We start from the raw sequence: 26,550 nt of genomic DNA, 5'->3' as shown, positions 1-26,550 counted from the left end.
CTATGTTATACTTATGGAGGGCACTATATATATATATATATATATATATATATATATATATATATATATATATATATATATATATATAGTGCCCTCCATAAGTATTGGAACAGTCCCCTTAGAATTATAAGGTTCTATCTGCATTCTGAGTAGTTTTGAGATATTGAGCTTCAAAGTTTTTGCATTCCATCCAACTGTGTAGATAGAACCTTAATGTTTCTTAAATAAAAATCCCATGATGTATACAACATAAAAAATAAATGTATCACATAATATAATTAAGTTGTCACAAAATAACAATCTAGTAATAACTAAATTTGTCAAAAAATGTCAGTTAGAACCTTATAATTCCAAACTCTTTAAAAAGCACTTCAAATTGGATCAGGACAATGACCCAAAACAACCTACCAGTTCAGTCAAGGACTTTATCAGGGCACAGAAATGTAAAGTCTTAGATTGCCTAAATCAATCTTCAGATTTAAACCCAATTGAACATTAATTTCACCAGCTGAAGAGGAGACTAAAGACAGAAACTCCCCAAAACAAGCAACAGTTGGAATTGGCTGCATTAAAGGCTGGGGAAAAGCATTTCAACGCATTAGACCAAGAGTCTGGTGATGTTTATAGGTTGCAGACTCACATCTATAACACACACATACAACATATATTTCATAATAAAAATTAAATATATATATTATATATAATATAGGGATGCACAATACATATAGATATGGGTGATTTCACAGGGAGCAGAATTTTCTACACAGAGTCATTGTTCACTGACAAGCTGCGCAAAACATATGCAAAATATGATTGTGGTTTGGTGCATCTTGTCAGTGAAGAATGTCTCTGTGTATTAAATGCTGCTCCACGTGAAATCATGCACATGTAGATATTTACCACTGAGTACAGAACCAGCATTACTGACAAGATGCGCATTAAATATCAGCCGATATTTATCATGCATCCATAATAAAATATACCTAAAGAATAACTTAAGAATGTTATATTATATATGCTTTTACAAGCATATATTTTTTATGTAAAATAATCAATTAAAAATATAATTGCAGTACACATGTATTATATTTTACTGTAAAAATGTATTATTTTTCAGGGCATCATGTCCTCACATCACCTCTGTGACACTTTTAACTCATACTTTATAAAATGAATGAACGTCTCCATGAAAATCTAAAAGCTCTGCATCTTAATTTAATTGTCCTTCTAATAACCTGAACATGCTGAGGTGAACGATGTCTTTTGTGTCATGCAGATCTTGCTTGTGGCGATGTTTGGACGATGTATAATTGATCTAATTGGACTACAAACACTCTAGGATGAAATTGAATTAAGGCCGCTGCAGTGGTTTAATTAAATGTAATCCTAATGTACTTCATTAAGAAGGCTGTGGCTGGCAAATTAGACAGTAAAACTGAGTCATTCAGAAAGGCTCATGAAATGTAAATGACCATGTAAATATAAATGAAGGAGAATCATTAAATGTGACACAAACCACAAGAGGAATGTTGAAATAGTTTGGCTTATTTTTTGTCAATCATCATAATCTTATACTAGTTTTTTTTATACATTGGTCTCAACTGGTTTTGCTCCAGGACCAAGATTTTACAATGGAGTGGTAAAGCGGAGACCACAGTATAGAAATTGTTTATCGGACAAAAATGAACAACAGTGTTCTTAAAATCAAACAATAAAAAATAAGCTGTGGTACTAACTAATGATTTTCATAAAAGCAACAGGTTTGTGTTTATAAATTCAGAATTTAGTTCTTGAACTTTGATGGTGGTATTTGGGCAGCTAATAATTCACCGCACAAAACCCATTGAAGTCGACATAAACCATGTTACCATGTTTATTCTCACTGCAAGTGAACCTGTATTTAATCTAGTCCTGAATGTATTTTTTTGTACTTTGTGTTTTGTTCATGGTTTTTAAGAATAAGGGCACATCACACAACCCAACCACGCAATGGTGTAACAGAACACCCAGTAACATGCTAATATTGCAGGCTTTTTTTAGATCTTTGAAATCACTTCATAGCTCCTTGAAAATGGTGTTTACAACTTGTGTAACATCTTCAACATACATAAAACAACATCACACGTACCTGACTTTCTATGATGACTGCGAATTTGAAAAGAGCATCTATGAAAATATTAGCATTCTTTTAAGATTATGATCAGTGTTTTCAGTATACAGTTCACCTGGCTGTGTTATGCTGTCGTTATGCAAAACAATCAGTTGACCTTGTGGCTCCTATAAGATCTCTGCAAGTGCTATTACAGATTTCCTGATATGTTTATCTGGCAAAAAACAATGTGGGTTGAAGGCATACTTTGGCATCCTGTAAGCATAACCCATATGGATTAAGAAAACAGAAAAGAAAGATGACTCAACAGAACATGTAACGTCTGTTTGTTAGCTTAGGTAGAATACAGCCAAACCTTTCATTTGCAGCATATATTTTAGCCCACATTGCAGCTTATTCAAATACAGACATTCGTACTTAAACAGGAAGACTTTCTGACCAAAGGAGTGGGTTAATCTGAAATGCTTAATACCGGAATAATTGACTGTCTGGTGGCTGAAAATTGAGCAGAAGCCAATTAAAACAGTGAGCTTTTAAATAGTACGTCAATTTTGTCTGCAGTAAGCATAGATATGTCAGTGAATGATTGTGGAGCATCTGAGGATGTTGCTTAAATATCCAGTTGATGAACCCTGTACATTTTTGTGCATTGGCCTTGAAAAAAAAAATTCTTTCTGTATAGGAGCCCTGACTGAAATTCCAGCTTTGTGATGTTTATAACATAAATTATTTGTCGAGATGGGTGTGGAATCAGTTCCGTAGTCATTTTTGAGGTTGTACTTTTTAGCAGTTTAGCAAAAACTCTGTAAAATGTCAGTGAAGGATGGAAGCTAAGAGGCTGTGTGTATTTGAAAGCATTTTTTTACTTGCTTTGAAAACCTGCTAGTTGAATTAGTCTTAGAAACATGTCTGACTAAAAGTGCAGACGGTGTGAAAAGCATTGATATTACCATCACGGCTCAGAGCAGTTGACTGCCGGTAAAGTCAGCAGGCTGTGACCTTTTGGCAGAATACATTTTGTATATCTGTTTTGTATTAATAACACTGTATTTCAAAATATTCCCATTTTCTGGACCTCTGCCGCTCAACTGAGAATGAAATCATCTCTCATAAGTGGATGTCCTCAGTGACTGGAGGCTGTAGCTAGACATATTTATAACTTGACTCGATTCACCTCTTCAGCAGAAAGTCTGATAAAATCACAGAGCACTCTGTTCATCACGACTGAAAAGGTCAGAAAGGAGGTCTGTTGGTAAATTTAATAGCGCTCTCAAAGTGGACATCATAACTGGACTTTTCAGACTGTTCCAATAGAACGACAAAGGAAGCCAAAAGTAACAATTTCCTGGTTTTGGCAGCTCTATTTATAATTTATTGTTGCAGTTCTTAGAATAATCAAAGGGAAACATCTCGTTTTCACAGACACTCAAAGTGAAGACTGTTTCTACTTTTGCACAGTCTACTTTTGTCTTCAATCTAGAACATGGAACAACTAGCAGGATCTGATTGAGGATCTTAAATTCCTACTAGTTATAGGGTTGCAACATCTCTTAAATACACAAGGGCTTGACCATGCAAAGTTCTAAACATGATTGATTAAGCAAATACGAAGCAAAAAGCAATGGGGCCAAAACAGAACAGCTGAGAGCTGATTTACAACAACTTTTTCCAGGTCCTTAGCCATAAAAGTTAACTTAGGTCTATAATTCTGGGGTAAAGATGGATCAAGACCTGTTTTCTTTAGAATATGCTGAATCACAGCTTGTTTAAAGTAAACATGAACTTGATCAGATCTTGATGAATTATCAATTATAGATAACACACAGGGACCAATCGTGTCCAGTGGCAGCTCCAGACAATTATGATTGGGGGGGCAATGGGGGGTCCTGGTCATTTCAAGGGGGGTCTCATGAACACCAAACAAAAAATACAGTTGGCACGATTAATAACTGCATCAAAAACACATTTTGGTCCAAAAATAGCAAAAACTATGACTTTATTCAGCATTGTCTTCTCTTCAGTGTCTGTTGTGTGAGATTTCAAAACACTTAAGTGTAGTGATATCTGGTTCACGAACGAATCATTCGATGTAACCTGATCTTCTTGAACCAGTTCACCAAATAAAACTGAATAGTTTGAAACGGTTCGCATCTCCAATAAGCATTAATCCACAAATGACTTAAGCGGTTAACTTTTTTACCGTGGCTGACACTGCCTCTGTACAGGGCCGTGCAGAGACCTTTGGAGGGGCAGGTGCTCAAAGTATAAAAGGGGCACATGGAACAAGACTTTAAATGGTGCTGTTCAAAATATCAATACAGCAATATATTGTGATGCATTCCTTACTGATTCGCGTATAGATATGGATGGTTATGTATTGATACAGCAGCAAATGATTTGATGCAGTTTTGATAAAGAATCAATAGAGAAGACAATTTTAAGTTTAAAATAATGATAGCTCTGGGATTAGAAACTGAAATGTCTTAAATTGTCCCAACCTGATGGCTTTTTCTTCTCTGTTTCAGCATTAATCTATTATTTTAACCATCACTACAACTCTTGCACCTAATCAATAAGTCCTCCTTAAATATTGACACAAAACATAAAAAAACGGATACACTGGAATATAGTGATTTATATTATTGTTAGTGCTGTAGTTGTTATAAAATTTAACACCTTTGCAATGTAAACAAATGACAGGCTACATTTGTTATTCATATCCTTCACACTGCACTTTGATGTCAGGTGTATTATGCATTTTTTATTGACATTGATATTTTTATATTTATTTCCAGAGAGATATTATTGAGTTTACAGGCTAAAGTGGTCTTGCTGTTGTAAACACTGTTGCTATTTTAGAAAAAAAAAATATTTGCGTCACATTTAAAATATAATTATATCATTCATTTCTGAATTGTTTTTATTTTTTATAATGATAATTCAGAGAATGAGAATATCTGAATAAGCCTTACCAGTGTTGTGATAATTATTTTTAAGGCACTCAACGTGTTAAAAAATAAATAAGTACTGTAATATAATAAAAGTTTAGTCAGATAACATAAAAAAACAGACCCCTCGATGCCTGTGAAACTTTTCTCCCTCAAACAGCACGCTAGCGTTACTTCTACACTACAGGCTACACACAGCAACATATCTGCATGTTCTCACATCACATCGTTCTTGTAAAATAATAACGAGTAAATAAACATCAAAATCACTTCGCTGAGAATGAAACACCACTTACCAGCTGCCACGGTGCAATTAAAAAATGCGCACGCGGCATGAGGAATTTTCCCGGTCAGGTGAAAGGTCATCATGTTGGTCATTTTATTTACGGCTAAATTATTATTAATAAATTGTAATAATATTATGATTGGGCGTGGGCAGGCATTCACAAAAGGGTATGTTATTACAAAAAAAAAAAATTCGAGGAAATTTTGCTTTGAAAAAAGGGCATTTAAGGGGCAAAGGAGCAGGTGCTCAAGTGAACCGGTTCGTTCGGACAATTCGATCAAATAAACCAGTTAGGGAAAAAAACGGTTTACTGGTTCTTTTGCGGTCGATGTAATGTCATTAGCGATGACTGCCCTTAATTCAAACCTTCGGTTTATCCGCGCTTATAACATTAGCACAGAATCAGTTCAGAATCAATCACCAAAAGAATCAGTTCGGTTCAGACGAGCTGTGAGTCAGTCTGCTTCACACTGAATCACACATGTGGTCATGCACAGTATCATCAGCTCCTCGGTTCTCGAATCAGACGCGTCTGACAGAAACGGTTCTCGGTTCAGTGTACGAATAAATGTCGAAATAATAATTATTTATTATTATTGTGCGTAGTTTGAAGATATTTTCTTTTTAATCTTTATCCCGGTATATATATATATATATATATATATATATATATATATATATATATATATATATCATCATATCTGTTAACTGAATGGTGAAAATGAAACCCTTTATGTAAGCTTAAAGGTGCTGTTTTCCCTATTGCTTGTGTTATTATCCCTCTGCATGCCAATGTTATATATATATATATATATATATATATATATATATATATATATATATATATATATATATATATATATATATATATATATATATATATATATATATATATCCCCCCCCCGCGCCGCCGGTGATCGTGTCTATAACATTTTTAAACAAAGCAGTGGGTACCACATTTAGAGGACTAGAAGAAATTTTCATAGAATTTAATTTAGTGAGATTTACTTCAGTTGTTATCAGGGAAAAAATCTCCAGGGTTACTGGCCTGCAGATAAAAGGTATTTGAAGTAAAGGAGAGAGAGTAATACTTTGAGGGGAAAAAAGGAAATTTTATGTAGTGTCAAACAAAATTTTGGGATTATGTCTGCAGATAGAAATTAAATTAGAGAAATATTTAATTCTGGCATCCTTAACAATGTTATTAAAATCCAATAAAAGTTATTTTAAATGCTGATAGTGAACTAGCAGTCAAGTAGATTTCCTCAGATGCTCAGTTTTACGACCGATACATTTAAAAGAGTGGATAATATCATTGATCCAAGTGGTAGAATTTATCAGATGAGCTGCTCTGGATTTAACAGGAGCAACTTCACCCAAGACTGAAAGGCAATGCTTATTAAAAGATTGTACCTGAATTTCAACACTACTATTATATTGTACTTAATTAACTAAAACTGTTTAATTTTCTAATATACTTAATTCTCAATCTTTAAAGGTGCTGTATGCAAGATTTTGACTCTACTAAAGCATAAAAATACCATATATCTTTGCAGATATTTAAAAACGCGCTGTTAACATACTAGTTTATCTGAAAAACAATGCTATAGTCAGTTATTATACTTTAAAAATGTGTGTTCCGAGCCGGAATATCGGTCTCTGTTTTGGTTTGTGAAGCCCGCCCACTGCCAGTTCACCCAATTGTATTTTGGTATCCCAGGTTGCCAGTTGTCTAAAAAAAACTCAGCGTATTTCATTTCTTTCATCGTCAAGTGCTCTTGTTCCTGTTTGTCATCAATCTGGCAACCTGCGTGTGCATCAAGTCTGAGGAGGAGGGGCCAGGTCAAAAAAACACCCTCTCCAATAGTACCTAGTTCAACCACTGGTGTCAATCCTACATACAGCACCTTTAAGCTTACATAAAGGGTTTCATTTTCACCATTCAGTTAACAGATATGATGATTTCCAATACATTTGATGAAGATGGTATGAAGGAGGTTCCTAGCATCTGAGCTAAAAGAACAACTTCTACGAATCATAATGACAGTGTTGACATTCACACACACATACTGTGGTGTTCATTAGGGTCACACTTTTAATCCGTGCATCCTAGCACAGGGTAAGTCTCAAAATGTAATGGTATTTATTTACTTTGTGACTATGAGGAATGTGTACCTCAAAATGTACGTTTTCCCTATTGCTTGTGTTATTATCCCTCTGCATGCCAATGTTGGTACATGTGCCATAGGTTGCTGACCCCTGCTATAGTCTCTCATTGAACTGCAGGTTATGATGTTCATCTCAAAATGAGCAAGAACTATTGTGTTATGTTTGTTATTTATTTAGTCACAAATTTTAGTTAGTTAAATAAATGCTTGAGATTTCTTATGACCCCACTAATGCAGTATGTCCCTATGAATAGGCTATGAAAAAGCTTTCCATCTGGGATCATGTTCTGCATTTTAGCTTTCCCTGTAGTTTTCTTGGATTAATTAGGATAAAAAATTGAGAATTTATTCTACCTGTTATACTAACTGTCAGTGGATGTGCATTAGCATGCACACTGAGATGTCAGTAGTGTAGCTGATACTAATAACCATTTAAATTCAGTCAACCCTTGCAATGCATTGATATTAAACTGAAGCTCTTTCACCTGTAAATTTAAAAGTTATAGAAGGGCTGACAGTTTTTAGTATTATTAATCTTTTAAAAACACCTTTTTTTCTCATTCTACCTCAGACAGATTTGACTAACTCACGTGTAAAATGGATTGCTGTGGACTGTATTAATAATGATATTATTTATAATTATTGTTCAGAGATATATTCGCTTTGCAATTATTGTATTAACAAATGATCAGAGTGCATTTTCCTTTTGAAATCGCAGTTCCTCGTGGCTAATTATAAATCTTTTATTTGCCAATGTACACTTCCTCTTTGTGCACTACATTAAAGATTCTCCATGATTATATAATAGTTAATCAATTAATGAACACAAGCTGTTTTAAGCTCAAGCGGATGCATCATTAATGTCGGCCGTCTGTCTGTTCTCACACAGTTACAAGAGGATTAAAAAAGGAGCAAACTAAGGTCGCCGTGTTACTTTGCTCAACATTCGGCTTTCTGTGAACACATTGTAACTTGAATCAGCAGCAAAAGGCAACGTCCTCAAAAACTCCTCAGGTTTCAGTCAACTACTTCAGTTTTCAGTGTTCTGGTGGGCAGTGGGGGAAAAAGACTAAAGCACGTCTGTTAATTAGCAAATTTTCTTCTTTTCAGCGAATAATGATATATTTCCAAATGATCCAGTAAGCTGATTGTCATATTATTGTATATAATTTATTTGATTAATTTGTTCAACTAACTTGACAACCCTACACTAAATCTTGAAAGTCTAGTCATTTGTTTCTTTAATCAGATGCATTGGCGAAAGAGAAACACCATCCAAGCGCTGTGGAACATCTGTTGAGTTAGTCTGCTTTGCCCCAGACAAGGGAAGCTGTCATGATGAGTTTGCAGTGATGGGAAAGAGGATGAACAGCAGGTGTGAGAAACTGGAAATTCAAATCAAAGATGACGCCTAGCACATATCGTGTCTCTGGTTGGGAGTCGAAACCCAGAATGGAGCCTAAACGTGTTGTCCATCTCATTCTCTTGTGCAATTTTGCTCCTCAAGTAACCGGACCAAAGCAAACCATAAATGAGTTTGCACATCTCAACAGTAGCAATCAATTCAAAATGCATTTCTGAAATCTGTCAAGAGTTACTGCATGCTTCATTTGGTTTCTGCACTTCCCGTTTTGTCCATGTGATGTGTCTCTGTTCTACATTGTTTCCAGTGATGCTGACACAGATGTTTTATCGCTGTAGAGGGAAAATCTGCCAGGGGAAACTATTGCCTCAGTCTAAATTTGTCTTTTGCGATTGGAAAATAAATATTTCATCTGGCCTGTAAGTGTATTGCCCCATTTGCAAAATGATTTGAAACACTAAGCAGAGTCCCAGTAAATTTCCTCACAAACACTATTCATTTTTGACTCGTCTGCTTAGTGGTAGCATTACATTTAGCATACAATGAAAGTTTATATAGCAAAATAAAGGAAAATATAATTTTTTGGCATCTAATTGATGCCTTTTTTTACTATGCTTGACCCATGTTATATATTAATGTATTCTGCATAATGTAATCCCAGAAATGCCCAGAAGACACCTATTTTTCTGCATTGAAGATGTCAGAAATTGTTGAGCGCCAGTTTGTACTAGGTCATTTTTACATTATTTTTGTATGTTTATTTGTATTTATTAATTATTGGATCCTGATACAGGTATATATAAAAAAAAATCTAAATAAATTAACCACTCACTGGGACACATTTGCCCTGGGGCTGTCTTTGCACTTTGAATGACCATTCAGTGTTAATTCGTCAAAGTACTATTTCAGTCCCAAAAAAACAGGATGCAGCACAGATTAAAAATAATAATTATTATTTACATATATTACATCTTTCATGCAAATGTGGTCAATCGCGAATGGTGCAGAACTGCTATCAAGCTTGAAGAAGAAGACCCAAGATGAAAATTAAAGCAACTCAGTTTGGAAACATTCTGGCACTTTTCTCTTACATAAGGCGTCATCTATAATTTATTGACCCAGATCTCTAAAAACACTCCCCTCAAGTTACATGAGTATTGATATATTTGGTATATTATATTTGGTATATTATATTGGTATTTTTTTTGTTTTGTTATTTTTGGTATATTTACACATACACATACATATATATTTATTCAAGGCATTTTCTCTCTAGATCCAACCTCCTGTCACAGACAAATTGTCAGGCACCATTGATGAATGCATAAAAATCTAAATAATTAGTTGCTTTTCTTGTGTACAAATAGAGGGTGTCAGCTCATTAGTGATTTTTTTCAGTCTGTGGCTTCTGTAGGCTGTGGTTTGAACTTGTATGTGCAGAGGTGCTATTTGGCTAACACATGGCATTGCTTTCCTCTTATGACAATTAATCCTCTTTACAGCCAGACTAATGAAATGATACCCCCGAGAGATGCCTGCGCGTTAGTGCTAATGGGTTTGCATATCATTCCTGTGCAAAAAAACACCTCTGTAAATGCTAAACACATAATTTGTTGATAAATTATTACATGTAGTCTGCCATCTTGGATATATACCCACATTCTTGTTTGAATTCTTAGTGAGGTCTCAAATGAATTCTCAAATGGTTCGCTAGACAAGACCTCTTTTATGATTTCCACATCGTGACACATGCTGATTCATTAGTTCTGTAAGTTAGTTCAATGAAGGATTAGACTGATTTAAATCATGTCTTCTGGATGGTTCATTAAAAGAACCGACTCGTTAAACTTGATTGTGAATCAGACTACACAGATCATGCTCTATTATTCTCTACATATTCAGCCTTTGAGTTAAATGCAATTTATTTATTTTTTTTTTGCAATTATTGCAGGTTTTGTTTGATTATGAAGTCATGAATTTCATTAAGGCAGGCAACAGTCTTAGCTATTTTAGTTGATCTGCTTGTAGATTCATTAGCCGGGTTTAACTTTAATTTAACTTATGTGCAAAATTAGAAATATTGCACCAAACATTTTGAATAAGCAGTTTCCATCCAACGAGTCAAAGAGAGCAAAATCGTCACTTCCTGATAAACTCACTAAAAAAAGTAGGAAAAACTACAGAATATAATATTTTGTATATATAATAGTGCCAGTTTATCAGGAAGTGACGATTTTGCTCTCTTTGACTCGTTGGATGGAAACTGCTTTTTCAAAATGTTTGGTGCAATATTTCTAATTTTGCACATAAGTTAAATTAAAGTTAAACTCACTAAAAAAAGTAGGAAAAACTACAGAATATAATATTTTTCCTTTATAATAACTTGCACATCAGGACTAGCAGACCAAACACAATGAATGTGGTCATTGCTTTCGGAGGTGTATGCTGCTGTTTGGGAATGCAGTTTTTTCACAGTTCTGGGAGGCAATTATACAGAAATACTTTGATGACAGACTTTGCCCAGGCATTTCCAAATGACCATATGACAACATTTCAGATGCTGTGGAAAGAGATTTGCCCCATGGTTAGTCAGGATTTACTGTGCCATAGCGCAAAGTCACATGACTTTTTTATGCACTTGGAGGAATTTATTCACAAAATGCATTTCCATTTACCATTATTCACATTAACCCCGTATTGCACATATCAAAATCCACCTCAAGCGAGTTTTAAAACCTTTTTTTCCGAATTAAGGCATTTTTATTTGAAATTCAGCATTTCCATTACTCGATTCTGATGCGATACTTCAAAATGTGCATAAAAGCAGGGTGATATATATAGCCTTTGTTTGCTTTTAATTTTCTATTTCAAATGTGAAATTTATGTTCTGGTTATGAGTTTTTTAACTTCCAAGCCATAGTATCATCCTATTTGGAAGCAAATCATTATTTGAGTTGGTTCTTTTCAATGAAACCATTCTCTTAATGATTCATTAGGAAATCCGACTCAATTTGAATTGAAACATTCCTATACAATGATCACAAATGCCAGGACAATCATTGGTCAGAAATGTGAGAACCCTGAATTAATCATGCCATTACTGAGATCTGGTTTTCAGATGTGTCTCATCCAGCTAATACTGATATCTGAATTTATGTCTCTATTAAAACACATGCTGGGGTTAAATAACATCTCTGCCTTCCGGTAATTTCCTAATTCTGATGGCACTTATTTATTATCTTTTGTTCTTTTCCCTCCATTTTTATTTATTAGCTCAGTGCTTTTGTTCTTTCGTGTAATGTCTGCATTTCATTTTATTTTAATTCATACTTGGCCATTAAAGGTAATGGTGCCATTTCTAATTGCCGGCTGTCCTGTGATTATTCTTGAGTGGAGGGATTTTTGAGAAGTGATGAGGGAGAGAGTCCATTGAGGGTTCTCTCAACTGACTGCAAATTTTAATCAGTCCAATTATTCTGCTTACATAAAGCTCTAAACTATGCCATTGTAGTGCTCGTACGGCCCATTATCAACTGGCCACAAAAGGACGGGTGGTCAAACTAGAGGAGGAACAGCCACTAATATCTGTTTTAGAATTTAAAAGTATGTTGATAGACATGACATGATTGATAAGTTGTGTCCTCGAGGTCAGCAGCGTCTGACATCAGTTAACAATTGCAATTCAAGAGTCAAGAGAGGAGGGGTTTTTGAGTTGTTTTCCAGTCCAACTAATCCTCTTAGTTTTCTGAACTAGGTGGAGAAAAAACAAAGCTATTTCAGAAAACAGAAGTGGCAAGCAATTATATTTATGCACACTACTTCCGTTTACTTTAAAACTTTTGGTGTCTCTTCAACTTTTAGAATAAGTTTAGTATAAACACAAAACATTCCACATTTAAAGTGTGAAAATGAAAACGTACTGTTGTATCCACTACTGTTTTACTCATATATATTTTTTAAAATGTTAGAGTACTTGTTTACAAGGTGAATGAAGAGCATACATGAGATATAAAACGTGATCTGGGACAAAAATGTTTTTTTAATTGTGTTATTTCCAATCAAGCAAGTAATTTTTATATGAAATTAGCTTTAACAACACTTAAAAATGAACCTTTCCCATAGAAGAACCATTTTAGGTTCTCAAAAACCAGCTGTTAGTGCTGTTCTTATAAGACCTTTTTTTTTTGCCGTCTTAGTGTGATTTTAATAATCTGAAGAATATTTTTCCCTCTAAAAAACCTTTAGTGCAATGGAAAGTTTGCATAGATGTTAAAGGTTCATAAAACCATAGGAGCCCATAAAAGTTTTATTTCTAAGAGTGAAGAGTCAAACTTCTGATTCCAAAAAGGATTAAAATGTCATTTCCACCATATGCTCTCAAACACGAAACATAATTTTGATGCAGTGGCAATTACATTTATTGATACAGGGGGAAAAAAATGACAGAATTTTTCTATGCATTTTATGAAGCTACTTTGCTAAATGTTGTTGGTAGATAAATCAAACCGGTGAAGAGTATGAAATGTAATGTGCATTTTAAGAGAGTCTACAGGGCCAAGAGAGGCCATAGTTGAAGAAACACTTTTACACGGACAGTCACTAGCACTGAACGTCTTGTTTCAATAACATTAAAATGCATTAAACATCACAAAGAACATACTCACACTCTAAAAAATGCTGGGTTAAATATGCACAAACCCAGCGTTTGGGTACCCAAGCGCTGAGTCAAAAAAACAACCCAATTTCTGAGTTTGTCCATATTTTACCCAGTGCTGGTTTGTATTTAACCCAGCATTACATCAGTGACGATCAGCAAGTGGCAGATTATGTAAATGCTTGTGAGTGGCGTTGTGTGATTATTATGCGTGGGCTTTTCACCTCGTTCCTCTGGCTCATTGAGGTCCACTCAGCAGCCTCATCAATCTGTTCCCAGACAACCCTTTCCACCCTCACTCCTGGGGCTCACAAGGGCTTTCTTGGACATTTGAATCATTAAGCCTGGCTTTCTTCTACCCTGCTGTCATGAGTCATTTCTCCTCTTCAGCTTATGCGAGTTTGCACTGACACTGAAGGGGGTTTAAGAGGGAGACTTGTTTTTAACGGCAAACAAGGGCCATCCACTCTGTAGAACAATTGGTAGAGGTGGACAATGGAAGAAACCTTTATTCAGATCATCCAGAGGATCAACCAGTTGTCTAAATCCAATTGAGATTTTTATTTTTTTTATATGCAAGGCCTTGTTGGTGCAAACTGTGTTTATAGTAAAGTTAATAGACAGAACATTTAAAATATTAACTCTGAAATGTTTTGTTGTTTTACAAATATTCTTGAAAGCAAAAAAAGAAGAATGATTAAAGAGGTATTTTCTTTTCTTCAGATTTACATAAATAAAAGATGAAGTAAGCCATTTACTCTACAACACTATCATAAAGTATGTGGTCTTTATCCCTCTGTCTTTAACTCATGAATACTTCTTTTATTTTATTACAAATCAATTAAACTTTCTGGTGATGCTAAGAGCTTTTTGTTGATGTACATTTGGTGATGCAGGTTCGATGTTGTGAAAATATGTATTTGTTATGTTTGAAAATTACAGAGCCCTGCATATGATATTCAAGAAAAAAGAAATAAACCATGTGCAACTTAAAGCTGTATTGTGAAAAATGCTATACAAATGGATTGAACCCGAATGAACTTATATATTTAAAATTTATATAAATTGAAATTGAACACCAGTTTTTTACAATATATACATATATTATATTAACTGGTGTTCACTTCCAGATTTTAAATCATGTTTATTCTCCACATGTTGGTGAGATCTACTTTATCTATACTATATGACTATTTTATGAAGAATCTGAAGTATCTCCTTAAATAAAACATATATATATATATTGCCCTATTTTGTACCCTGTTTCCAGAAAGTTTCAGACATATAATCCACTATGGCGCTCAGAGAGCACAGTTGAATGAAACGTGTATGAAAGAGTAAGGAAGTGTGTGATGGCATCTAAAGGCTCTGTGCTGAAGATCCAAAATCTTCCAAGCGCACAGCAGGCCTGCTGATTCCCAGCCCAGCGGGAGGCAAACTGAAGCCAAGGCATTGTTCATGAACCAGCAAGCATCATGTGGCCCTCCTTCCCAAGAGCTCGTCTCCAGCTGAGGGAAAAGACTGCTGCTATTTAGCATAATTCTTTGCTTTGCGGTAGAATGTGGGGGAGGTTTGAGTCTACTGTTGAGGAGTGTTCTTGTTTTATCCATCAAATTATAGGTGGACAATCGCTGTCAGTGTGCATTCAGTTCATGGATGACTGTTTACACAGGGTTGTGAGGTGTAAAGGGTCTACAGCAAAAGAACAACATTAATCATCCCCCCAAAAATTTGACTTGAAAATTTTCACACTGAGCACATTTTGAACGTTCTTCAAACTCTTAAAAAGTGTGTATGTACGTGAAAGAAAGTGATTTTGTGTGAATACAAAACATTGTTTTAGCAGCCTAACACCAGACTGGTTTTAGAAAAAAATACTATTTCTACTTCAAATTTTCACATTTAGTTAGTATTTAAATAATAAATAATTATTTGTGTATAATTTACTAGCAATGTATTTTTTTCTTTTTTTAATCTGAGTGTACTAAATATTGAACTATTACAACTGCTTATAATATTGAATGACAGAATAATTTTGATTAGGGTTTAATTAGATTGTTTATTTAAATAAGTTACTCACAGCACTTAATTGGGGGCATCCTGGATGTCAGCAACAAAATGTTTATTTTGCTTTATTGAAATGTATGATTATTTGGCTAACTGCATTGACTTATTGCATATAAGCCCCACACAATTTTAGTTGTGAGCTGCTGATCTAGAAAATTGCACCAAGTGATGCCGAAAGTACAATTACCTTTTTATTCCAATACATTTGAGAAATTTGTTAACAGATTTTTAAAAACAGAATCAGTTCAAATCTCATCATAGACAAGACTGTGTTAGTTGTATTAGATTCACACATTTTGCATTTGCCAAGTGACAAATTAAAGTAATATATTTTTTTTAATTCAGAATTTTATCAAAGATAAAGATAAAAAAATAGAACATTTTCATTTCACTATCAAGGTTTAAGGATTTAGATGTGAAGATTTAGTCGTTAAAACAACCCAAGGAAACTAGAAATCAGAAATGGTCATGTGACCAAAAAGAACTGGATGCAAATAAAATCACTTAAAGGTGGATATACTCAGGTGGCGCCTCAAACAGGTAGCATTACAAAGACCTTAGAGCAGAGTGCACAAATAAGAGCAGAGCCCAGTGTGCTCTTACCCAGATATGCCTCAGTACACAGGATTAACAAGTAGGGTGGGTCTTCATAAATGGGACGGCTGTAATATTTAACAACTTGCAGGTGTGGGACCAAATGGGTCTGTTTGTAGACTGAAGTGCAGCTTTACCCCTCTGGCTTTAGTTTACATCAAAGTTGCTCGTTCTCATTTGGGCCTTTTCCACATTAACTATACAGCCTCTTCTTACCATCCACAACAACACAGTCTCACTCTCTACTCGTCAAATGTCTGACGCATGGTCAAGTGATCTGGCGTCACTTTTTTGACGCACTGGGTATACCTTTGGCGTTATTTTTCAACGTGCAGGTTAGTCCGATAGACTTCTATAGAACTCAGCAGCGTTTAAATTTGACGTCTTGGTTCAGCACACCGCAACTACACTGAATAAATAAAAATAAATAATAGGCTACAAAAAAAATTATATATGACAGAGATCGTTTTTATCTGGCCCTCCAACTTGTTTTTGAGGTTTAAATATTCTCGCAATCTGATATCAAAGTGATCTCTGTGCCAAAGCTTAGCGCGTTCATCAGTGGTGAGTTTAACAACACTCAACTGCAGGTAAAACAGCACTCAGCGGTGAGTTTGACCAAAGCAACGCTCAACTGCAGGGAAAACGACATAAAAGGTGAGTTTAACAACGCTCCAAGGCGCGTGCAAGTAAGCAGTTTAACCGTTTTCTTACAACCAATTTCGCTTATCGCTTATTCATAGTTCATCATCTCTATGAAATCACGTTCAAGAAGTCTCATTCAGCACACATCGCGATACTTGCCATCAGTTTCCATGTGCCACAGGGTCGGTGAGTAGATATAATTACGCTCTTTTAATGCCTGTTATAAAATGTATTCTGTCTTTATTAATCAGATTAGCGCCATATTGTTTACTCGCTGTATTATATCAGTCATCCGCGGCTGTCTTTGAGTTTCATTGCGTTTAACTAAGTGAACACACCTGCTAACTAGTGTGATTAAACCCTGTCGGTCACGTGACGTGCCATAGACTTTCAATATATTCATTTCATGTCAAAGATGTAAATTTGTAGTAAAATCATGGTAACCACGACACGTACAATAGCAACAAATTAAATTTGAAGTTAAAACCCAGGAACGGGACATTTACCATGTTTTTACCTCAGTAACTGTAGTTCTACTATGGTATATTAATAACCAATACAACAATACAATAATCATCAAACTAACTTTGGTTGTACAACTGTAATTGTCGTTTTTGATGTGCTTTTATATTACAGATATCACACATTTACTGTATCATGCTTTTGATACCTTTTTATGTAAATCCAAAAAAAGTAAATAAATAAAAGGAAACATTTTTCCCTTCCTGCAGTTCATTCATATCAGTTTATATTTTAAATATTTTGCTCACAAAACATTAAAATTCTGTTTATAATTCTATTTTATTCTACCCCTCCCCCTTTCTTATTTTTATTATTATGTATTTTTTTTTTTTGTTGAAAAGATGTAAAGGAAGCAGTCATCCCTGTGGTGTTTGTGGAGAGGTTTTCCTTCAGAAATGGAGAAGACTGAAAGCTGCGGAGGCAGACATTTGCAGCAGGAAGTCTGTGTTGGTTTTACCTTTTTATCAAACTGCTGTTATAAATTGCACAGCATTTGTTGTTTCTTAAACTTTTGCACTGTCCAAATACCCACACTTACCATCTTTGCACTTGACCAATCGATTATTTATTTGACGTATTTCCTATGTTTAGGCCAAGTGTTCGAGTGAGCATGGTGACCACAAGTGTGTGTCGAACTTTTCATGACCTGATGACAGTGGTTCCCAATCCTGATCCTGGAGAACCCAGCACTGCACGGTTTTGGCGTCTCTCTTATCTCACAAACACACTTTTGAGGTCTTGGAGTCTTCACTGATGAGCTGATGAGTTGAATCAGGTGTGTTTGATCAGGGAGACATCTTAAATGTGCAGTGTTGGGGTTCTCCAGGACCAGGATTGGGAGCCACTGCCTTATGGGACACACTTAAGTGTTTACAGAGATTTTTAGTTTGATCATTCAACTTTGCATTTTAAAATAAATTAATTGAAAAATTATTTTCAATATCTAATTATTATTATTATTATTATTATTATTATTATTAATATTTTACATACATTGTAAAGGTTTCCGTGACCCCTTGTGAGATCTCGACAAAAGGTCTCACAATTTATTCCAAAAATTGATGCATGATGGGATACACTAAGCCTGGTATAGAGCTCCGGAGCGGTATTGGAGATAATGTGGGTTTAGTGTTCATTAAGGGCACTGCGCTTTGGCATTATTAAGACTTGCGCACTACTGATAACAGTCCTGTTAGATTGTAATATTTTTTTTTTATATATATATATGAATATAGCTGTATAATTACACACACACATACGCACAGTAATGTATAAGATGCATGTAATGTAGTAATATTTTTCTTTCTTTCTGTCTTACAGGATTGTTTGCAGATAATGCTGTTCAAGCTCAACAGCTCTTTTAAGAGCCAACCCTCACAAACCTTCCTAAAAACTAAAAGAGCTGTTACTGAGTCTCAGCGAATCTTGCCATGATCAGCTCTTCCCAGGTACATTTGTTTAAAATATTTTTGAATCAACATTTACTCATCAAATGCTCTGGTCTGAATCTTATTTTAAATTAACTTAATTATATGTTTAATGAGCAATGTTAATTGCACACAGAGTAAGATTATCTTGTTTTTCAGAAGAGAAGGAAGACCAAGGAAATGATTTGCTCATGAGGAATGAAGACGGCCATCTTGAGCCCAAACAAAGACAGAAGTCCTCTGGTATGTGTGTGTTGAAGCAATGCTGTGCAATGCTGTGTTATGTGTTACAGCACTTTATGATTTTATCTCACAGGACTGTTCATCTCAGCCGTAATTTATTCTTTCTATGTTTTTATTCTTAATAAAAAAAAAAAAATTATATACAGCTATTACAATTAAATCATGTAGGCAAAGTGTGACTGGAATATTTTTAAACTTTAAGTAAAAAAAAAAAAAAAAAACACCAACTGTTTGTCTTAAATAAAAGAATACAAGTTTTATGTAAGTGGTTTACATTATTTCATTGTTTCATAAATGTTGTATTATAAATTGTGGATTGATAGTTGATTGGTTTGAAGCCAGGCCTTACACTAAAACACATTTGTGAGAGAAGTCAGGAACTTTGAAGATAGATTAGAGAGGAAAAAAGACACATTTACTGCAACAATAGATGAATTATAGAAGCAAAAAATTCTGTCACATGCTAAGGGGTGTCTCATGAGCAAGTCCTTTGCCTTAATTCTTGCAGAATGAAATTTTTATTGCAGTATTTTAATTTGTACAGATGATCTCATCAGCCAAATGGGGGGTTTTGACCAAGTGATGCTCTTGAAAGGACTGAAAGAAGAGGATGTGGTAAATTGTCTTCAGAGAAAAACCTTCTCAAAAGGTCTCAAAACAGCTTGAAGAATGGTAAGTGTACAGTACTACAAGGGTCATAGTTGCTCACCCTGCTAAAATCACACAGAACATAAGCTGAGCTCTCTGTCCATTAAACAACTTAATCTGTATTGTTTGTTTCACTTTGACCAGGTCTGGGATCTTAGGACTGAGAGATCCTCTGGCTGAGAGAAGCTACACCACATCAGTGCTGGATATCAACCACAAACAGTTTCCAGACACGAGAGAAGAAGATCACGATGGGGAGATGAAACCAGTTTAGATGTGATGATGGGAATCATTATTTTCTGGAACAGTATCACATGTCTTATATGCATCACATGATCTGTATCACAGTTGACTGAATGGATTATTTTTACTTTTAAGGACATTTCATCACTCATCTGTGTGAACTGATTAATTTATGATATTAATGAATTTTTGATCCTTTATTATTTTCCTTGAATTGTGTTTGTCTTGAAGCTACTTTATCAACTTCATAGTCTATGCTTCAATAAAATTAATATGGTGAATATTGTGTGTTGAAAATTCTTGGTAAATTCATAATTTTACTAGATACTGTAGGCTACTATGGGTTTATTCTACACTTGAAAAACTACATATTAATTACCAGGATTATTTTTTGCTTAAACATTAATGACATCTGGAACAACAATACACCAGAAAGTTATTATTGTATATATTTAATCACAAATATGCCTATATATCTATATAAAGGGATTTACTAGATGAATTATTTTGAAAAGCCATTTACTTTATAGTTACAAACACTTGAGGGATAACTGAGAATGTAGCAGGAATGATCAACATGGATCTTGTACTGCATTAAATCCAAGAGCATGCACATTACTGATGTTCAGCATCTGAGGACCCAGATAAGGGGATGAGGAGGACATTTTTACACTGATTGTTGCTAATTAGTTAATATATATAGTATTCTGAGTACTCCATGAATTATTCCTTGTGGAAAAGTGAAGTATCACAATGTGTATAAATTGTCCTTGATTACTGCTTAACAGTGGGGAATAGATAATGGCATGTTGTTGCAGGTTTATCCATTATATTTATTACTGTTAACTTCAAAAATAAAATAAATAATCTATAATTTTTATTATTAAATCATTTCTTTCTAATTTTGCCATGTTTCATCAGATGGCCTCACCATGTCCTGTCAAAAGCTTTACTGCTCATGACATAAGAATAAGAAAAGGTTAGTCTATGAAAACTGTCAGATATAAATGTGACTCAGCTCAGTTTGTTGTCCATTATGAGGAGAATACATACATGTAGGTTTTACTGCCCTTCTACCCCCAGGGGCCCAGTAGCACCCCCCGGAAGAGCCAAAAACTGTACATTTGAAATGGCTGTAAATCAGAGTCCAATTAATGAATCAAAGAGAAAACCAGAATAATTTTTACTTATGCTATGCTGATAAAATAATGTCGGGCACAGTTTTCAGAAATAAATGGAAATGTTTCATAAAGCCATTTTAAATATTGCTCCCTCTAAAATACCAAATTTCACTCTGTCTTTCAATTATATCATAGAGGTTTACACAATGAAACTATTCATATATCCAGTTTTCCATTAAATATATTATTTATTTCATTTCGTCAATAAAACGATTTAAACTACATTACCCACAAGCCTCCGTCGTTCTATATATGGAAAGGCGAAACTAGGGGCTGTTTTTTGTAGTTCATCGAAGTTATGATTAGGGTTAGGGTTAGGATCTCGCTAAAGAGGTAATTTTCCTCAACATAGCAACCCTTAATTGTTGACTTAATATATTACTAATGTGATAATAGTAGCAAAACGTTCTTCTGTAACACGATGCGCTGTTTAGTATGGGTTAAAGGATAGTCCAACCACAGACAACCCTGCGATGACAAGGGACATTGACAGCCAATGATATCAAAGCTGAGCAGCGGCGTCACGCTTCCTTATCCATTTATGACCGATGACTTTCGTTTTTCGGCTGAAGGGATAGATTGGTTAACAATCAATAACATTTGCTACCTATTAGATTGTGTTTTATTAACGTCTACACCTTCCTCCAACAATAATGCAAATGCGCTAATTATTGTTTTCAGCTTGACAAAAATTGGGCAATATTGATGAGCACATGGCCAGCATTCGCAGTTCTATCGAACCGATTCCTCTCATTAAATCTTTTTTTTTTTTTTTCAAAGACAGGTGCATTTTCTAATCAAATGATTAGCTTGTAACATTTAAATTGCATGTTGTTTTGTTTTAAATCTATAAAAATTATTCACTTTAGTTTTTCTGTGATTTGCCATTCTTTACCAATTGAACTCTAGCAATAAAAACAGAGTTAAAAAAACTGATTCAAAGACAAATTGCCCATATAACTGCACTGCATCCTCTGTCAATAAGTTGTTTTTGCCACTATGAAGAATAAAAATTCTTTGCAAATACTTTTATTTTAAAAAAAAGTAAATACAGATAGTCTTTCAGAGAACACTGAAGAATTTATTTGACCAAAAAGTGATACAACACACTGTTTCAAACTCAGAAAATAAAGACCATGAAGACATGCATGTCAAGTGTGCAATATCATCTATAAACCTCCATCAGCACAGCATCAAATAAACACTGATTGTCCGAACAAAGGAAGAAAGATAACGTTCAGGAAAACAAACACCTGCTACATAAAATTGCAGAAATAAAACTGACAATAACATCATTCACTTCATGACTGGAACTAGGGGATGGCTGTGCATGAATACGTCCTTTACGAAAACTCCTGATGAGAACTGATGTTTGTTTTTTTATGATAAAAGCACCAGAAGTAAAGTTTACTGTATGAAGCTTGAAAAAGAGAACACAATGCTTTATCAATATAAAAATACTATTTTCAACCATTGTTTTGATCACTGGTTCTGTATACAATATATGGGTTGCTGGAAGGTCACAATGTATTCATTATAAGCTTAGAACTAAAACAAAACTGCACTGCAAAGTCTAAACACTGATAAAGGGAGCATTTCTGTGTGTGTTGGGAAGATAAAGAGTTAAAGAGGTGAGTCCTTGTGCATGATCGAGAAGAACATCATTATCTGCGAACAATCCTGAAAGACAGAAAGGAAGGAAATATTATTACATGCTACTTTTAGACCATAAAACCAGCCTCTGTAAAGATGCTGTATAATTATATATTAAATGCATCTATTATTAAAAGCTAGTCAATAATAGCAAGCTATATTCATATGAATTATAAAAAAATATATTACATGCTTAAAGGAATGTTATCAGTAGTGTAATTGATCTGCTCACGGAAACCTTTCCAATGTATGTGAAATATTATTAATAATAATAATAATAATAATAATTAGATACTGAGAATAATTTGGAAGTAAAACAAAGTGTTGCATGTTTTCTTGGTGTACAGAAAAGTATATTTATTTTGTACATCATTTGCAACTGCTTTTTTTTCACTTAATTAGAAGCCCCAAAAATTTAATTGTCCTCTGTAATAGGGACTAATGAAAAGAGAATTAGAATTTCTTTTAAAATGCAAAGTTGAATAATAATCACAAAAAAAAAAAAAAAATCTCTGTAAACACTTAAGTGTGTCCCGTAAGGCAGTGGCTCCCAATCCTGGTCCTGGAGAACCCCAACACTGCACATTTAAGATGTCTCCCTGATCAAACACACCTGATTCAACTCATCAGCTCATCAGTGAAGACTCCAAGACCTCAAAAGTGTGTTTGTGAGATAAGAGAGACGCCAAAACCGTGCAGTGCTGGGTTCTCCAGGATCAGGATTGGGAACCACTGTCATCAGGTCATGAAAAGTTCGACACACACTTGTGGTCACCATGCTCACTCGAACACTTGGCCTAAACATAGGAAATACGTCAAATAAATAATCGATTGGTCAAGTGCAAAGATGGTAAGTGTGGGTATTTGGACAGTGCAAAAGTTTAAGAAACAACAAATGCTGTGCAATTTATAACAGCAGTTTGATAAAAAGGTAAAACCAACACAGACTTCCTGCTGCAAATGTCTGCCTCCGCAGCTTTCAGTCTTCTCCATTTCTGAAGGAAAACCTCTCCACAAACACCACAGGGATGACTGCTTCCTTTACATCTTTTCAACAAAAAAAAAAAATACATAATAATAAAAATAAGAAAGGGGGAGGGGTAGAATAAAATAGAATTATAAACAGAATTTTAATGTTTTGTGAGCAAAATATTTAAAATATAAACTGATATGAATGAACTGCAGGAAGGGAAAAATGTTTCCTTTTATTTATTTACTTTTTTTGGATTTACATAAAAATGTATCAAAAGCATGGTACAGTAAATGTGTGATATCTGTCATATAAAAGCACATCAAAAACGACAATTACAGTTGTACAACCAAAGTTAGTTTGATGATTATTTTATTGTTGTATTGATTATTAATATACCATAGTAGAACTTCAGTTACTGAGGTAAAAACATGGTAAATGTCCCGTTCCTGGGTTTTAACTTCAAATTTAATTTGTTGCTATTGTACATGCCGTGGTTACCATGATTTTACTACAAATTTACATCTTTGACATGAAATGAATATATTGAAAGTCTATGGCACGTCACGTGACCGACAGGGTTTAATCACACTAGTTAGCAGGTGTGTTCACTTAGTTAAACGCAATGAAACTCAAAGACAGCCTCGGATGACTGATATAATACAGCGAGTAAACAATATGGCGCTAATCTGATTAATAAAGACAGAATACATTTTATAACAGGCATTAAAAGAGCGTAATTATATCTACTCACCGACCCTGTGGCACATGGAAACTGATGGCAAGTATCGCGATGTGTGCTGAATGAGACTTCTTGAACGTGATTTCATAGAGATGATGAACTATGAATAAGCGATAAGCGAGAATGGTGTGTAAGAAAACGGTTAAACTGCTTACTTGCACGCGCCTTGGAGCGTTGTTAAACTCACCTTTTTATGCCGTTTTCCCTGCAGTTGAGCGTTGCTTTGGTCAAACTCACCGCTGAGTGCTGTTTTACCTGCAGTTGAGTGTTGTTAAACTCACCACTGATGAACGCGCTAAGCTTTGGCACAGAGATCACTTTAATATCAGATTGCGAGAATATTTAAACCTCAAAAACAAGTTGGAGGGCCAGATAAAAACGATCTCTGTCATATATATATATATATATATTTTTGTAGCCTATTATTTATTTTTATTTATTCAGTGTAGTTGCGGTGTGCTGAACCAAGACGTCAAATTTAAACGCTACTGAGTTCTATAGAAGTCTATCGGACTAACCTGCACGTTGAAAAATAACGCCAAAGGTATACCCAGTGCGTCAAAAAAGTGACGCCAGATCACTTGACCATGCGTCAGACATTTGACGAGTAGAGAGTGAGACTGTGTTGTCCACAAACACTCCAGCAACAGTGCTGCTCGTCTTTTATTGTCTCTTTCCTGTGTTTAGATGGCCTTTTATTTGCCTGTTAAAACAAATGAAGTAGGATTTTGTCCATTAGGACATTTCATGCCATGCAAAAAATAAATAAATAAATGAAAAAAAAAAACACCTAAAGCATATCACAATGATTTTTCTTTCTTTGTTTTGAGTGAGTAATGTCGGGTATAGTTATCATATCTAACAACTTGCAACACATTATCTAATTCTGAATGTATCTTCTGATGTTGGTCCAGTGTGAATAGCAATCAGATTTAACAAAAATGTGATCAGTATTACATTTTACTGTATTCTTTACGGTAACCAGCTTGAACATACACTGAAAATACATAACCATTCAAAAATGGAACAAATATAGTAGTAAGCAATTAAAATAACTACTTACCATTTTTTAATATTTGAAACTTGTTATTTATAATAAAAACTTTTTATTATTATTAACAGTGTTGAAAGCAGTTGTGCTGCTTTATATTTTTGTGAAAACCGTGATGCACTTTTTCAAGAATCTTTGATGAAAGATCAAAAGAACAGCATTTATTTGATGTATTTGTTTTTGTAACATTTTACTCCACTGTCCTATTTGATCATCTTTAATAATGCATCAATGGGAAAAGGTGTCTGTATGCGTTTTAACCATAACCGTTTAAAGGAATAGTTCAGCCTAAAATTACACATTTTATCTAAATCTAAATACAATTAGACAGCCACATTAGGCTTGATATCCAAATTTTAGATAATAAACAGCTTACATTTATTTTTCTTTATCACGCAAAACTGTCTTCAGAAGACCTGAAATAGTGAGCATATATTATGGTATGTACTAGAATAAAGACTACTTTCAACCGTTTATCTTATTTTTCTGAAGTTTGACAGCATCATTGCCCCTTTTGCTTTCATTGGAAATCAATGGTTAGCAAATTTCTCCTTTTGGTTTGGAATGACTAAAGGATGACACATTTTACATTTTCTGGTGAGCTGTGCCTTTAAGTACTCTAAATAAAGTTTACACCCTAAGAAATAAATAATTTGTCAAATATATTTAAGGCAATGTGCACTTCTGTTTCAAGCCAACTTTCACATCAGCCAGTACAACGACATGTTGTAAGTAGGTTTGTGCCTTTTATGTCTTTAATGGCATAACCGCTGTTTCAAATCAACCATGATTATCTCTTCCATGCACCATTTTTTTTCTCCATGTCAGTTAGTTGTGTCAGTTGTTGCCACATGAACAGATATTTGTGTGTTTTATCTACAGACTCTCTTGGACCTGCAGTAATGGATGCTTCTCTGCTCTTGTCAATTAGCCTCCATTTCCACCCTGCATGCTTTTATAGTGCCTCTAATGCATCTTAAACTGCAGAAGTGGCTTCCACATCACAAGAACATCACTCCAGGTCAGTGACATCTT

At 34.6% G+C, this 26,550-nt stretch overlaps 3 long non-coding RNA genes across 5 annotated transcripts; 2 read left to right on the top strand and 1 right to left on the bottom strand.

The window, feature by feature from the left end:
* The first annotated feature begins 16,416 nt into the window (after positions 1-16,416).
* On the top strand, positions 16,417-18,100 carry LOC127962655 (uncharacterized). Its single transcript, XR_008154616.1, has 3 exons — positions 16,417-16,847; positions 16,934-17,021; positions 17,699-18,100. It is a non-coding gene; the product is annotated as an uncharacterized LOC127962655 (long non-coding RNA).
* Positions 18,101-18,601: 501 nt separating this feature from the next.
* Positions 18,602-20,436, top strand: LOC127961060 (uncharacterized). 3 transcript variants are annotated; one of them, XR_008154374.1, is made up of 4 exons: positions 18,602-18,805; positions 18,952-19,027; positions 19,572-19,699; positions 19,820-20,436. It is a non-coding gene; the product is annotated as an uncharacterized LOC127961060 (long non-coding RNA). The 3 variants fall into 3 exon arrangements; XR_008154373.1 differs by having other exon boundaries at positions 18,947-19,027; XR_008154372.1 differs by having other exon boundaries at positions 18,944-19,027.
* A 1,723-nt stretch (positions 20,437-22,159) lies between these two features.
* Positions 22,160-25,088, bottom strand: LOC127961467 (uncharacterized). Its single transcript, XR_008154452.1, has 3 exons — positions 24,477-25,088; positions 23,701-23,799; positions 22,160-22,779 (listed from the first exon to the last, which is right to left on the bottom strand). It is a non-coding gene; the product is annotated as an uncharacterized LOC127961467 (long non-coding RNA).
* Positions 25,089-26,550: the final 1,462 nt, after the last annotated feature.

Source organism: Carassius gibelio, chromosome B7, assembly GCF_023724105.1.
Source record: "Carassius gibelio isolate Cgi1373 ecotype wild population from Czech Republic chromosome B7, carGib1.2-hapl.c, whole genome shotgun sequence".
Lineage (NCBI taxonomy): Eukaryota > Metazoa > Chordata > Actinopteri > Cypriniformes > Cyprinidae > Carassius > Carassius gibelio.
Note: the sequence above shows the minus strand (reverse complement) of the source record. Positions and strands in the feature narration are given on the sequence as shown.